This window comes from Coenobita brevimanus, chromosome 73 (assembly GCF_032717465.1).
Source record: "Coenobita brevimanus isolate Jiangsu-jjx chromosome 73, ASM3271746v2, whole genome shotgun sequence".
NCBI lineage: Eukaryota > Metazoa > Arthropoda > Malacostraca > Decapoda > Coenobitidae > Coenobita > Coenobita brevimanus.
Genome location: NC_137026.1, coordinates 3600030 through 3616511, shown reverse-complemented (window position 1 = coordinate 3616511; position 16482 = coordinate 3600030). Strand labels below are relative to the sequence as shown.

The 16482-nt window shown below is 41.8% G+C and overlaps 1 protein-coding gene across 1 annotated transcript in view; it reads right to left on the bottom strand.

Moving 5' to 3' along the window:
* LOC145407418 (putative neural-cadherin 2) overlaps positions 1–16482 on the bottom strand; it is a 138271-nt gene that overhangs the window by 61287 nt on the left and 60502 nt on the right. The gene's annotated exons all lie outside the window — the stretch shown is intronic.

Here is a 16482-nt window from a genome sequence, read left to right as displayed (position 1 = left end):
ATATACAAAATACATACGAAAAAAAAAAAAAAAAATGATGACTTATAAAAACACCCAGCGTATCTAACAATGATGACACTGATACAAACACCCAGCATAACTACCGTACACGCCAGGGTGTGCTGGCAAAATTAACCTCTTTACATGGGCAAACACACGAACGCAAGTGGATAAGTTTTTAGGTGAATGAAGAGCTGGCAGTGACGAGGATCAGTGAGACGACTGGGGAACCTGACCGTGCGAAGCCCTGATAAGACACCAAGCGGCAGTAATTACAAGGTGAATTTTAGAGTCAGCCCCATTATCGGTGGACCAATGCTCCTCAAAGGGTGTTTTCTTACTTTTAAGTTCATGGACGCTACCTTTGAAGTGATTGTTAGCCACACGTAGCTTCAGGAAAGTTTCTTTTTCGCTCCAAGTTTCGGAGTTCCACGGAGAAGGTCTAGAACAAGATACCAAAATATTTCGTCAGACAGACTGGGTCAAAGGTGAGGAATTACTGAGATGCATAGTGGACTTGAATGTGAGACTGAAAAGGAGTGCATGTGTGTGTGTGTGTGTGTGTGTGTGTGTGTGTGTGTGTGTGTGTGTGTGTGTGTGTGTGTGTGTGTAACAGACAGACAGACTATAGCTTCACACACAAAATTCAGTATAAAACCTCACAGGTAAGAACGATGTTTTTAAGGTGTGGGGAGGTGTACTGGGCAAGGGAGTGGAAGTAATCGGCACTGAATGGCATGTGGGCACCTGCGTAAAATCGTCCAGCTAAGAGAGAAGCACAAAATAGAAGTCCGAGGCAAAAAATCAACAGTAACATAATCTCCTTCATAAATAACAGCCGAGTCGCTGTACAATATTCATTAATCCCCGAATCAACAGAAGGAAAAAAAAAAAAAAAACTCGCGGAATCATGAAAATAAATCCGTAAAAATAATACTAGTGTTCCTGTACAATATTCACAAATCGCAGAATCAAGAGAGAGGAAAAAGAAACTCATTGAAGCAGGAAAACAAAATCGTAAAAATAATACTGTACTAGTCTTCCTGTACAATATTCACAAATCGCCGAATCATGAGGGAAAAATACTCACGGCATCAGGAAAATAAATTCGTATACCAAAATGCCCGGCACATTAGCGTGGAAATCATAAAAGGCGCCCGCGGACTAAAAATGTGGAATGAAAGAGTCGGCGGCGGCGGTGGTAAGAGGTTTTGCGAGTCAGGTATTACGACCGAGGGACCGAATTTATAAACTCTACCTTAACCTGTCCTTCTTACACTCTCCTACGCTAAACCTGTCCTTCGTAAACTTCCCTACGCTTAACCTGTCCTTCCTAAACCTTCTTACGCTTAACCTGTCCTTCATAATTGTCCTTCCTAAACTCTCCTACGTTTAACCTGTCTTTCATAAACTTTCTTACGCTTAAACTGTTCTTCCTAAACTCTGTTACGTTTAACATGTCCATCCTAAACTCTCCTACGTTTACCCTGCCCTTCCTAAACTCCTCTACTAACCTGTCGTTCCTAAACTCTCCTACGCTAAACTTGTCCTTCATAAAACTCTCCTACGCTTCACCTGTGTATAAGATTGCTTGTGAATATGCTTGACTTCACTCATACACCCACCATACACTTCACAGCCAGACCACATTGAATATACATATTAAACAGGCGATATAAAGAAAATAAAATGATATGATAATCCTTAAGTGTTATGAAGACTTGTATATCGTATGAATTGATTGGATTCTTTCTCATACACCTGCCATACACTTCACATCCAAATTAGACTGAAAATTAAACTAAAATACAAAAAACTAACTGCTTTGATAAAAGTTAAATGTTATAAAGACTTGTATACCTTATGAATGGGTTAAGATCCTGTGTACTGTTCTGAGTCCCTTCAAAAAATCGTCAGACGCTGCCAAGTGAGCGAGTACCAGGTGGGTGCGTGGCTGACCTACAGTACACTCCGTTAACTTTAACTTGGTCTAAAATTGCCAGCTCTCCATCATTAATGCTGAATTGTATCAAGGAAGTAAAACTAGAATAAGATGCTAATAACGAAGAAGTGCTGTGGGAAGGATGTAGGGACGTAGCGCAGTCTTATTCTATTACTGAAATAGTGCTAGGAACAGACAAGTGCCGTGGAATGGATGTAGGGACGTTGCATTGCCTTATTCCACCACTGAACTATCGCATAAAATAACACTAAAATACGGTGGTAACAAAGAAGTGCTGTGGTAAGGATGTACGACCCTAGCATTGTGTTATTCTGCCATTCCGATAAGGGAATTTAGCTGCAAAACGACGAAAACATCCGCCACTGAGCTGTATAAAGAGTAAAACAAGAATAGGATGCTAGTAACGAAGAAGTGCTGTGGGAAGGATGTGGGGACGTGGTACTTTATTCTCTTTCAATCGAAGCATGATAATACTAGCAGACTGTGCTAGTAACGAAGTACTATGGAAGGAATGAGAAGTCGTAACTTAGCCTTACTATGCCATTGACCCTGTTACAAGAGGTTTAACAAGCACACGGTGCTTGCAACGAAGATATGCTTACTGCAAGGGATGAGCAGCCATAAACTGTCTTAATCTGCCACTGAGCTACGTGAAATAAACTGCAAATGGACGAAAGCCTCTGCCAAGTTGAGGTGCACGAACTGCAGAACTGAGTGGGTTAGTTTTGTGGTCAGGGGGAGTGAGCTTCAAACTTAGTTGACTGCTCCTGCCCGACAGCATCATTGCTCTCTTCAGACGATTTCATTTAGCTGAGGAAGACTTCTGATCCGCAGGAGTGTAGGTGTTAGATAAACCTTTCAGTCGCTTTCATGCAGCTTCTGGATATACTTTTCGAACAACAAGGCTAATATCAACGTACATTAGCCCATTTCCTGATAACCACCCTTACTAGTGTAAATAAACTCGTCTGTACGCAGCAAGAATAAAAGAAGGTCGTGGCTGCTTTGGTTTGGGTTTTGAAGCGTTATGAGCAGAGACGATGAACGCCGGTCATCACCAGGGTGCAATTTCTGTTCTCAGGTTTGCTATTTCCGGAAGATTTTTTAGTCTTTCGAACTGTAGGGGTTGGATTTAGCCTTCATTAACCCTTCCATAGATCCATTTTAACCACAGCAAAATCGCCAGATGGTAGGAAGGATATAATAAAAGGAAGATTACTATGTCTCCGAGCTTAAAGGTTTAAAAACGAGCGAGAGAAACGCAGCGAAACGAGCGAGTTCAGGGTGGGTTGGTTTGGGCTTAGGGACTTAGGGAAGATTCCATTAGTGTGCTGAGCTCTATGACTTTTTTTTTAAGTATAATTTTGCTGCAACAACACGATTATGCTAAGCTTTGCAACAAACATTTTGAACTAAAGGGGTTAATACGATTTTCAGTACCTGTTTGACTATAACAAACCTGTCATTACTTAAAATCACGTGGGGAAACTAAAAAAAAACTAATAAACGACGCACCGACATAACAAGGACCTCGTGGGTGCGCGGCGGAGTGTATTTTGGTTCCGGGAGGTCACCAGTGGACTGTCATTCCGAAAGTCGTATTTTATCCACAGGTTACAGATTTCGTAACATCTCTGCATTAGCGATTTATGCTGCACATTACACCTCAACATCCTCCTGTATGCTACTGATGCCAACGAAGTCAATATTAAGATGAAGCAGTTTTAAAAATAACAGAACAAAGGAAGGGAAAACAAATGAATAAAAAAATTTCCATACACTAAATTACAGGTGTCCTCCATTCCTAATGAAAAAAAATCTAACAGTTGGGCTTGAACCGCCGTAGGATGAAGTTTGGGGGCATCTGGGGAAGCGAGTTCCAAAGAGATGCAGATCTGAGAGCAGCCATCGCTACGGGGGAATAGAAATAGGTGTGGTATCTAACGTGCATGTAGTGTGGTGTAGACAGTTGGAGACAGAGGTATTATGAGAGTATGGCGGTCCCCTCTTAATGTTAATGAAAACACTGAAAATGTTTAGCAAAGGGGGATATTCAAGAACAGGTTAAATGTCAGTGTCACACGGCATGGACAAAGGGATTGGCTTTGCAGAACTCTCAGTCTGAGAACAAGTCATAGAAAGATCAAAAGTGGTCACAGGGCAAAATCAATACAAATAGTTTTGATCCGACTTGGACCAAACTTGGTGGGAGGGTTGAAAGTCAGCCACGATGTCATTCGATTTCGAGCGCAATCGGTCAAAGATCAAGGTCACAGGTCACAAGGCAAGGTCTAGTATTCGGACCTTAGATATGGATGATTGTGCACTCTGAATGCGCCTTCTTTTTAGCTTTGGAAAAACCTCTTGTAATGAGGAAGTTAACGAATGCTTTATACAACAATGTCAGTTCGAAGGCCTTCAAAATACAGTCTAATTGCTTGGCTTTGTACTGATTACAACAACAACTACAACAACAACAACAACAACAATAATAATAATGATGATGATAATAATAATAATAATAATAATAATAAGGACGTCCACGAGCTGCTGCTGTTCCCTTGCTATCTCCATACGATTTAATTTAGCTGAGGAGACATTTCCGAACTGAAGAAGATTAGAGATACGCTTCAGTAACCAGTTCATTACAAAAGCTCTCCCTTACACTGAATTAAAGTCTCCTGAGGTAGCAAGATAAGTCGCCAAGAAGAAGGAATTAAGATCTTTAAAGTTTAAATTAAACTTTAGCGACTTTAGTGAATTCATACAAAAAAAAAAAAAAAAAAAAACACCACACCACACCACACTACATCACACCACACTACGTCACACCATACCACACATCATCACACCACTCCACATCACACCATACCATACACCAGACCACATCACACCACACGACACCACACACCAAACCACCCACACCACACACCAAATCACCCACACCACACCACACTAAATTATCCTCTGACACATCATCACAGCACACCGCACACTCATCCTCCCACACAACACCATACCAAGGGCAATAACTGACGGGCCCTGAAGTTCCGGCATTCTCACATTTGTTCCCAAAGCAGCAAATCTTTCAATATCTAAAACGAACAGCCGTGCGCCATGCTACGTAACTATGAGAGAGAGAGAGAGAGAGAGAGAGAGAGAGAGAGAGAGAGAGAGAGAGAGAGAGAGAGAGAGAGAGAATATTCTAAAGTTACAAAGATATACAGATCACACATACCTCACTTCGTTTCAGTGGGGGCCAGGCCGAAATATCAACAGAAAGAATTGTTATAAGTAGAAAGCAGTCACAGAGCGCATGCCTCCGTCAAAACCAATAAAATTTACGATCTGCGTCATTCCTCTTTCCTACCAAACAAATTTTTTTAAGTCTCATTAATCAGTTAATTCTACCATCTTAGTCTGCCCTGGTACACAAAATTAGTGTGCAGTCTCCACCACCATCGATAACATTTCTGGCTTATTCCTGCATCCAAATCCGGATCCACTTCAAAATATCATCAACTCGCTGGAGGAGATAATGCTGGAAGTTTACTGACAGGATTATATATATATATATATATATATATATATATATATATATATATATATATATATATATATATATCCCCGGGCTCTTACGCTCCTCATGGGGCAACGTAGGATTGGATGATGGATATATATATTGTTACGGAACACAGAGAGATAAAGAACACTTCAAGTGAGAATACTAAAATCACTACTATCCCGCAAATTTCCAGGTTCAAAACAAAAGAGTTAGGTAAAATTACAAGTTAAAGTTTAATGCTCAAACTAACAACTAAACATTCAGGACTCATAAGGATAATGTAATGGCAAAACAGGCTACATATATGGTTAACTGCAATAGCCTCTATTAACAGGAATTTAGCAAGAGCAAATTTATCTAAGTCAGCCCTGATATGTGAGAAAATCGGATAATGCTCAGTTAAAGCAAGATATATTATTACAGATACAAAATATTATTAATAATGGCTGACATCAAAAACTCTACATGGATCACAAAAACCTCACCAGGCCTACGAACTAACGCCTCATGCTATACAGTACAAGAAAAAAATGTAATAACACTTATACTCAAATTATACAGCAGCTAGATGGCTGGAGACTTCCTGAGCACTCACAAAAATAATAATACACTATACAGGGGAGGACAGAGATGTGAACAAAATGAGGAGTAGATCTAAGTGGCCCTAATGCAGAGACTGAGCTCATTACATAGGGGCCGGCAGAGCTTGATACAACTTGTAAGAAGGACGCGCAAATGAAGCCATAGGGGACAAAGAGTTGACAATCCTGCTCTGAACAACAGAAAGAACGACTTACTCTACTATAAGGGGGAGAAGGGGGGAGTGAAGTAGAACACGCAAGCCTGGTCACTATGGAAGCCACGAGGCGAATCGTGATCAAACATACAGCATACTGTACGTTAGAATTATACAAAGGATGATGAAATCATAGGCTATGTAACACCTCCCCACAAAGAAAAAGAAATTTACAAAGGAAATTTCTTATTACTCTAAAACAATCTGTCTGAAGTCTAGATAAGGAATCTGCAATAACATTTTCTTTCCCCTTGACATGTTGTATGTCTAATGAATACTCCTGAAGAAGTAGACTCCATCTTGTCAATCTCTGATTTTTATCTTTAAACCTACTAAGGAATTTCAGTGGGTTATGATCAGTATAAATGACTATGGGGTCAAAACCAGAACACAAATAAAATGAAAAATACTGTAAACCCAAAATCAAGGCCAAAAGCTCTTTCTCAATAGTGGAGTAGTTCTTTTGAGGTGGAGTGAACTTCTTACTGTAATAAGATACAGGGTGTTCAATACCCTGATCATCCTCTTGCAGCAAAACAGCCCAAGCTCCTATATCACTTGCGTCAACAGCCATCTTAAAAAGCTTAGCAAAATTTGGAGTAGCGAGCACTGGCTGAATTAATAGGATAGCTTTAAGTTTACTGAAAGAGGATTCACAGTTACCGGTCCAGACAAATTTAACTCCCTTTTTCAGTAGGTCTGTAACTGGTGATACATGAATTGAAAAGTTAAGAACAAATCTCCTGTAATAACCTACCATTCCCAAAAATCTTTGTAGCTCTTTCCTACTTTTAGGTCTGGGAAGATCACTTATAACCTGAACCTTAGCTCCTGGTGGTGCAACGTGTCCATCACCAATTACGTACCCAAGGTACTGAACTTTAGCTTGACCAAACTCACACTTTGATAAATTAGCTACAAAATTAGCCTGAACCAAACGCTCAAGAAATTTACTGACATGGCATAGGTGATCTTTCCAGTTGTTACTGAAGATTAATATATCATCAATATAAACAACACACCCTGCCAAACCCTCTGTTACAACATTCATGAGCTTCTGAAAAGTGGCTGGTGCATTCTTCATACCATATGGCATTACAGAACATGCAAAAGTCTTTCCTAGTGTTACAAAACATGAGATCTCCCTAGCATGTTCAGTCATAGGTACTTGCCAGTATCCCTTTAACAAATCAAACTTACTTATGTACCTAGCCTTTCCGATCTTGTCTATGCAATCTTTCACGCGAGGGAGAGGGTAAGTGTCTGTTTTGGTTATCTGATTAACACATCTGCAGTCGATGCAAAGCCTCTGGGACCCACCTGACTTAGGGACTAGAGTGACAGGAGAACTCCACTCGCTCTGACAGGGCTCAATCATCTTGTGGTCCAACAGGAAGCCAAGCTCCTTCTGGATGACAGGAACTTTCACTGGGTTCACACGGTAAGGACGCAGTTTAATTGGCTTTGCGTCTCCAACATCGACATCATGCATCAACACAGTGGTTCTTCCTGGAGTGGCACGGAACACTTGCGGGTACTCCTGCAGTGATGCCGAAAACTCCTGCCTTTCCTCGGGAGCTAGATGAGAAAGCTTAGTCTGAAGATCATTCATGATATCAGGATTCTTCCCCAGACTATCACTCAGGCTCATACTGCATGGGAGAACTTCACTTGCAGACTCGGGTGGAACAGCTACAGTGCAGACTGGGTTATTTTCGTCCTGCCTGTGATATAACTTTAGCATGTTGATGTGACAAAGTTGCTTGTTCTTTCTACAATCTGGTGTGGCGATGACATAGTTGACATCACTGAGATTCTTCTCCACGAAATAAGGACCACTAAACTTGGCTTGAAGAGGTTGCCCATGCACCGGTAGCAGAATCAAAACCTGATCTCCTGGCTGAAAGTGGCGTAACCTGGACTTCTTATCATACCAAGTCTTCATCTTCTCCTGAGCAGCTCCTAAATTCTCTCTCGCCAGCTGTAAAGCAGTGAACAGCCGTTCTTTGAACTTCATCGCATACTCCAGCAGGTTGACGTCATCTTCCTCCGACAGCCAGCATTCCTTGAGTAGCTTAAGGGGTCCTCTTACTTCATGGCCAAACAGTAGTTCAAAGGGTGAGAAGCCCAGTGATTCATTTGGAGATTCTCTTGCGGCAAATACAACGAATGGAAGACCTTTATCCGAGTCTTTCTGATGTTCCAAACAGTATTACCTAAGCATCGATTTGAGTGTTTGATGATATCTCTCCAACGCTCCTTGGGTCAGGGGATGGTAAGCTGAAGACGTGATCTGGGTGATGCCCAACTCTTTCAGAGACTGCTTGAAAACATTTGACATGAAATTACTTCCCCGGTCTGACTGTACCTCCTTGGGCAGACCAAACTTGGTGAAGAACCCCAGCATTTCCTTAACCACGTTCTTTGCTGAGATATTTCTAAGTGGAATAGCTTCAGGATAACGAGTAGCCATATCAATCAGGGTCAACACATAAGAAAATCCTGAAGAAGTCTTAGGAAGAGGGCCCACAATATCCACCAACACACAGTTGAATGGCGCCTCAAAAGGAGGAATGGGAACTAGAGGTGCAACCTTTTCGGTCTGATTACACTTCCCCACAACTTGACAGGTGTGACAAGACTTACAATACCAGGAAACATCTCTGAAGATACCTGGCCAGTAGAAGTGTTTCAAAAAGAGTGCCAGTCTTCCTCACTCCAAGGTGTCCTGCCAAACTGGAATCATGAGCCACTCTAATGATATCCTGCCTACAAACACAAGGGATGACAACTTGATGTACAACCTCCCATTCACAGTCGGCTGATGCTGTTGGGGGTCTCCACTTTCTCATAAGTACTCCTGACTTTATATAATAACAAGTAGAAGCATCAGCTGACTCTTCCTCACTGCAAGCAGAGTTAGCTAGACCTTTCAACTCAGGGTTAGCAACCTTCAACTCAACCAACTCTTGACGAGACAAATTATCAACACTACGGGGTACTGCCTCATCTGGTGAGTGGTCCAAATTAGCAAGAAAAGTGTCAGCTAGGATAACATCATCATCATCATTATCCTCTAAGTCACCAGTAACTTTAGACTTAGCCCTAGTGACAGCACATGCAGAGAACACATCAGGGATATCACAATCCTGGGCCGCAGTCACTGGTTCACTAAACAACTGAGGAGCTGGACACACTTGGCTTCCACCAATATCATTTCCAAGTAAGAAAGTTACACCTGACATTGGGAGTGTCTCAACCAACCCAACCATAACGGAACCATTAACAAAACCAGACTCTAAATTCACTCTGCACCTGACAATCTTCCATTTACAATTCCAAACATAGACTCCCCCTTCCCCTTTATCTTCGTTTCACTCAAAGCTAACACATCCAACTTTCTTCTCACAAACATTCTCCCAATCTCCTCCCTTTTAGCCTCAATCGTACTACATCCACGCACATTCATAGACCCAATCTTCAGGGTACGGGGATAACTCCATCCCCCATTCCTTTCTGTGGCCTGTCTCTTTTTAGGAACTAAAAAACAGAGGAGGGGGTCCCTAGTCCCCTCACCCCGCCCCTTTTAGTCGCCTTTTACGACACGCTGGGAATACGGTGGCAGTATTCTTCCTAACACAACCTGGCCGCAGAGTAGTAGTACCACCCCATAGTGCGGTCAGGTTGTGTCCCCCCCGCCACAGGGATTACATATATGGTTAACTTCAATAGCCTCTATTGACATGAATTTAGCAAGAGCAAATTTATCTAAGTCAGCCCTGATATGTGAGAAAACCGGATAATGCTCAGTTAAAGCAAGATATATTATTACAGGTACAAAATATTATTAATAATGGCTGATATCAAAAACTCTACATGAATCACAAAAATCTCACCAGGCCTACGAAGTAACGCCTCATGCTATACAGTACTAGAAAAAATGTAATAACACTTATACTCAAAAAATACAGCAGCTAGATGGCTGGAGACTTCCTGAGCACTCACAAAAATAATAATACACTATACAGGGGAGGACAGAGATGTGAACAAAATGAGGAGTAGATCTAAGTGGCCCTAATGCAGAGACTGAGCTCATTACATAGGGGCCGGCAGAGCTTGATACAACTTGTAAGAAGGACGCGCAAATAAAGCCATAGGGGACAAAGAGTTGACAATCCTGCTCTGAACAACAGAAAGAACGACTTACTCTACTATAAGAGGGAGAAGGGGGGAGTGAGGTAGAACACGCAAACCTGGTCACTATGGAAGCCACGAGGCTAATCGTTATCAAACATGCAGCATACTGTACGTTAGAATTATACAAAGGATGATGAAATCATAGGCTATGTAACAATATATATATATATATATATATATATATATTTGTGGTAGGTGGGGGCGCCCATCATCCACTCACTCAATGTAGAGTGATGCCATATGAGCTCTACACTGTGACAAGCCAAACGGTTTCCTGAACCCAGGAAACCATTTACTACGCTGGGTGGTAACCATATAACCGGGGCTTCTGGCAGGGTTAAGTGTCCCCCAGATTCCCCTATCCAAAATCACTTAATCATGGGAGTCGTTAGAGAGCCTCGGAGGGCCCAATATCTGCCCAGGGCCCTAACCAAATGGGCAGATTCGCGTGGCCATGTGGAATGTGAGAGGTGTGAATGAGGAGAGCAAGAGGGTGGAAATGGTGAATGTGTTCAAGAGTGCGAGATATGCTGTGATGGCATTGTGTGAAACGAAGATGAAAGTGTGCGAAGCGGAGGAGTGGGAGGGTGTGAAATGTGTAAGATCGTGAATGAATGGGAGAGGAAGATGTAAGGAAGGAGTTGCTTTGTTGATGAATGAGGTGTGGCAGAGTGGAATGAGAGACTACTAATGTGTCAGCTCGAGGTTTATATATGTCAAGTTCAAGTTTGAGATGGTGAAAGTGGCAGTAATTGTAGCGTATGCACAATGTGAGGGCAGGAGTGAGAGAGAAAGAAAGACAGGTTTTGGGGATGAGCTGGGTGAAGTAGTGCGAGAAATGCCCAGGAGCTATAAAGGGATCGTGATGGGGGATATGAACGGAAGAGTAGGCACTGGTCCTAAGGATGACATAATGGGTTGTTATGGAATACCAGGAGAAAATGATAATGGGAATCGACTAAAGGATATGTGTCAGGAGAGGAGGTTGTGCATTTGGAATTCTAATTTCAAACACAAAGATGCACATAAATATACATGGTATAGAGGAAATGGGGATCGTGTGGAAAGAAGCCTGATTGATTATGTGCTCGTAGAGAGGTCGATGATGGGAATGGTTGCTGATACGAAGGCTGTGAAAGGACGATGTGGAGGTTTGTCAGATCATATGATCGTGGTATGCAAGATCAAGCTGAGAGGAGTAAGGTGGATCAAGAGAGAGAGGAGCAGTCAGGGAGAAAGACTGAAAGTTGAGAAGCTGAGGATCAAAGAAATGGCAGATGATTACAGGACCAAAGTAGAGGACGAGTTAGAATCTGTGAACTGGAATGAATTGGATCTGGACAGCCTGTGGAATGCATATGGGGATTGCTTAGTTAGGAATGCTGAAGTGGTGTGTGGTGTGGCAAGAGTATCAACAAAAAAGAAGGGTATGGCATGGTGGGATGAGGAGGTTGAGAGAGCAGTGGAGGAAAAGAGGAAGAAGTGGCTAAAGTGGTTACAGGATAGGGGTTCAGTTGAAATAAGAACTGAGTATATCGAGAGAAAGAAGCACGTAAAGAGACTAGTGAAGAGGAAAAAGGAGGAGGTAAATGATGATCTTGGAAGAAAAATGAATGCAAACTACTCTGAAAATAGGAAGTTATTCTGGAAAGAGGTGCGGAAATGTAGAAGTGAAAGTGGAAAGAAATGTGATGGTGTGAAGGATGCAGGTGGTAGGTTACTAACCCATGGAGATGAAGTAAGGACCAAATGGAAAGAATATTTTGAAAGCCTGATGAATGGGAATAGCGAGAGCAGAGCGGCTATAAACATGATTGGTTTTGGGGGGGTGTAGAGAAGGAATGCAGTGCCAGGAGACGTGACACTTGCACAAGTGAAGAGCACTGTGAAACGGCTGAAAAATGGAAAAGCAGCTGGGGCTGATGAGGTGTATGCAGAGATGCTTAAGTGTAGTGGAGAGAGTGGAATGAAGTGCTTGTTGGAGATATGTAAGAAGGCATGGATGAGTGAAACTGTGCCTGCAGTGTGGAAAAGGCTGTGATTGTACCCTTGTACAGAAATAAAGGTGAGCGAAGTGAGTGCAAGAATTATCGTGGCATAAGTTTATTGAGTGTGGTAGGGAAGGTATATAGAAGAATTATCATAGAGAGAATAAGAGAGATATCAGAAGTCCTAGTGAGTGATGAACAGGGTGGCTTTAGGAGTGGCAGAGGATGTGTGGACCAGGTATTTGCAGTGAGACAGGTAACAATAGCAGAGAAGGCTTGTGAGAAGGACCATAAGGTGTTTCTGGCATTCGTGGATCTGGAAAAAGCATACAACAAAGTAGACAGAGAGGGATTGTGGAAAGTTTTGCACATGTATGGTGTAGATGGTAAGCTGTTAGGTGCTGTCAAGAGTTTTTATGATGGTAGCGAGGCATGTGTAAGGGTTAATGGGTATCTAAGTGAGTGGTTCACGATCGGTGTGGGCGTGCGACAAGGTTGTGTGATGTCCTCTTGGTTGTTCAATGTATATATGGATGGGGTGATGAGAGAAGTGAAAACACGAGTAATGGAGAGAGGATGGCGCTGGTAATGAATGGTGATGGATGGAATATCTCAAATTTGATGTATGCTGATGATGCAGTACTGCTTGCAAGTACCGGACAAGAACTTGGTAGACTAGTGCAGAGTTTTTCTGATGTCTGTGAGCGTCGTGCCTTGAGAGTAAATATAGAGAAGAGTAAAGTGATGGTTACTGAGAGAGAAGGTGACTCTCAATGTGATGTCACAGTGAATGGAGAGAGACTGGAATTGGTGAGAGAGTTCAAATACTTGGGTACAGATAGAAAAGAGAGGAAAATGTGCAAAAGAGTTGAAAGTAGAGTGACACAAGGAATAAAAGTGGCTGGTGCAATGAAGGCCTTGATAAGAAACAGAGGCTTGAGTGTTGCAGCTGCACGAAGTTTACATGAAGGAGTGTTAGTGCCAACTCTAACATATGGGTGTTAGACTATGGTGTGGCACGAAAATGAAAAGTCGAGAGTACGAGCAATGGAGATGGGACTGCTGAGGAATGTCTGTGGAGTACAGAGGGTGGATAGGATACGAAATAATGTGATTCGTGAAAGGTGTGGATGGGGGAAGTCGGTGGACACCAGAATCGAAGAGAGTGTCTTGAGATGGTATGGTCATGTGGAAAGAATGGAAAACAATAGAGTGGTAAAAAAGGTATACCTGAGAGAATTTGAAGAAGGGAGGAGGCGAGGTAGGCCAAGGAGAAGGTGGAGAGATATGGTGGATGAGTGTGTGAGGAAGAGAGGTTTGGAAGTCGGTGAGGTTAGGGAACTGACAAGAGATCGAGCTGGCTGGATGAATTTTGTGAGGAGAAGTGCATGATCAGGGATTTTGGCACCCCTTGTGAGCATGGCAGTGTCTGGATTGACTCAGTCGGATACGCTGTGTGAAGCTGCAGAATGTGGTGAATGTTTTTGGCATATCCGGTGGAGTCAGGATTCCGGAGGTTTGAATGATGAGTGAATGGAAGTGTGGCCTATTTGGATTGGGCAAGCTTGTGCTGTCTGGGTATTGCTACTGCTCACCCTGCCCTTGGGTGGGAAAGGAGGTCCGGATGATAGATATATATATATATATATATATATATATATATATATATATATATATATATATATATATATATATATATATTTCTATCTATCTATCTTTCTATCTATCTGTCTATCTATATCTATATCTATATCTATCTATCTATCTATCTATCTATCTATATATATCTATATCTATATCTATCTATCTATCTATATCTATCTATCTATATATATCTATATCTATATCTATCTATCTATCTATCTATTTATATCTATCTATCTATATCTATATATCTATATCTATCTATCTATCTAGCTAGCTAGCTATGTATCTATCTATCTATATATATATAAATATCTATATCTATCTATCTATCTACCTATCTATCTATCTATCTATCCATATATATATACGCGGTGGGAAAGGAAGGTTTATCATATTCTCGGTCGTGGTTGGAGGTGAAGGATGCTTTACGCTGCATAGACTTTACATAATCCCTGACAAGCTCGGGTATCTCACGGCTTCTCGTCAGCTTTCCATCCGATTCCACAGTTAAGGCGCTGAGGCTCGAAGTAGTTTTAACAGAAATTGTGAGATTGCGGTGGCCTGTGTGGGGGAGGCGAGCAAGGCAAGGGAAAAGGGTGAGGACAGGGGCGAGTGGAGGACAACGACAAGGGTGGGAAATCTGAGCTGAAAGAACAGACGTGGAATGAGAGAGTAGGCGAATCCCGGCAAGAGATATAATCCGAAATAACACAGATGTAAAGGCAAATGTGTGGTATGTGAGACAGACTAAAGTGCTGTTGTGTGGAGACTGGAAGATCCAGGTTGGGAATACAGAGAACAGAAGTTAGAGACGGAATGAAAAAGTAGAAGTAAGTGAACAGAGTCGAGAGAAAAGAACGAAGAATGAGGATGGAAGAAGACAAATGTGTGGAGACTGGAAGACCATGGATGTGAATACAGAGAACAGAAGTGAAAGACTGGGTAAATGAACAGAAGCAAGGGAGTCAAGAGCTCATGGGGAGGGGGGCAATAAGACCCTGGATAATAAGTGCTGGGAATAGAAAACACAGGCGAAAGATGAAATGGGAGAACAATAGTTAAAGAAGAGTCAAAAGGATAGAGATGACGCATGAGGTCAGTGGTGATAGGAAGATCAGTATTGTAGTAAGAGAACAGTTATGAGAGTAGCGTGAAGAGGAATATGAAAAGACTGGACTGGGGGAACAGCAGATACGGAAGACAAAAATATATACACAAAAACTAGAAGAAAGGTGAACTGAGAGTGATAAGGCAGAAGTACTGATCCTAGATTATCAGTGTTAGAAATAGAGAGAACAGAGATGAAATAGAGTATGCGAGAACAATTATACGAGAAGAGTGTTCACTGTACAGTTGGTTAAGAGAATAAAGCTGGACTGAGAGAACAGGAGAATGGACGCAAGAAGATGAGGGGGGGAGGACAGAGATGTGAGGACAACGATGGAAGCACAGACGGGAGGACAAGAGACAGGATGGAGTGTCTCTGGTTATGTATCGCAGAGAGGGACATGTGAAGACTTGCGGTGTGGTGTGGTGTGGTGTGGCGTGGTGTGGTGCTCGGCTTTTGGAATCCCGTTAACCTCCTTCAGAGGCACGGGGACGTGAAGCTTATTAGGAATACCAGGGTGAATGCGCTACGAGGACGCTGGGTTTATGTGTACTGATGAATAATATACGGTTATATATCATTAACTGATTATCATGCTCTTAATTTTTGTCATGGTGACTTTTAGTTTGCAGATGCGTATGTGAAAATTAAAAGGTAATTATACCGTACCTTATACACGAATATTATCGGTGAACTTGAATATTCTGTGATAGGTATGAAAAGAAAGGGATAATTCGGACTTTATCTGAAAATTGGATTGTTAAGGTAGATTTAGTAAAGCTTCGAGAACATTATGCTCAATACATGTATAGAAAGAAATCTGAGTAAGGCCTCTACCAGGCATGAGAGAATATACAGCACATGGCAGTAATGATCAAAAGTTACTTATATAACCACAAAAGGGCAGGACAGAGAATACGAGTCTGAAAGGAAAAACAGCAAGAGTACCGGTTATGTACAATAAATAAACCATAAGGATAGTATTAGTACAGTTAAATAGAAGAGGATCTCATGGTGACGAGTGATAGCTGCTTGGTGAAGAAAACACAGATGTAATGGTGAATCAATGCTGAGTTACTGAAGCAGCTATATAATCAGCAAGCGAAAACTAAGATCTGGAAAGTCTTCGAAGGAGTTCTGGAGTTCTTGATCATCACAATGTTATTAACTAAATTATTTTCGCGTAGTAAACAACATCTTTTTTTGTCGAGGTTGTCT